Source organism: Rousettus aegyptiacus, unplaced genomic scaffold (assembly GCF_014176215.1).
Source record: "Rousettus aegyptiacus isolate mRouAeg1 unplaced genomic scaffold, mRouAeg1.p scaffold_m13_p_12, whole genome shotgun sequence".
NCBI classification, from domain to species: domain Eukaryota; kingdom Metazoa; phylum Chordata; class Mammalia; order Chiroptera; family Pteropodidae; genus Rousettus; species Rousettus aegyptiacus.
The window spans coordinates 21,133,636-21,134,316 of NW_023416287.1; positions in this window are offsets into that span (position 1 = coordinate 21,133,636).

The following is a 681-nucleotide window of genomic DNA, read 5'->3' on the forward strand; positions in this document are numbered from 1 at the left end:
CTATTCTCCCCAGAGTCCTTTCAAAGGCCCCCAAAGCTCCAGATGGTCTGAACCTCTTTAACCTCTTTGACCTCACCCACGACCGCCTCCCTCGCTTGCTCCACTTTAGCCACACTGACCTCATTGACCATCACACTAGTCAAGCTTCCTGTAGGCCTTTGCATAAGCCAGTCCCCCTTCCTAAACATTTTACCCTCCAGAGAGTCTCATGGTATCCACTGGAACACCTTAGTCATTATGGCCACTGCCTGCCCCCACCTTCCCTTCCGGATCCTCTTTACTGCCCCCACCCTTCTACTTTTTCAAAAAACTTTCCTCCCTAATACCCATCACCTTCTAACATGCCTAACATAATAACTTATTATGTTATTTCCTGCCTAGTTTCTTTCTAGTGGGATGTAGGCACAGTTTTTGTCTGTTATTTTCACTGTAGCCTCTCCAGCCTATAGAACAATACCTGGCAAGTAGTAGGTATTCAATGAATATTTGTTAAATGAATGAATGAAATATAAATGGTTTGATTGATGCTGAAAAGGTATATAGGTGGTGGATGGATGATGGTTGAATGGAGGGTAGATAAAGAATGGAGAGATAGTAGTAGAAAGTTGAATGGATAGATAGTGGGGAATGGGTTATAGGTGAATAGTAAATGGCTGGATGGGGGATGAATAAATAGGTAGA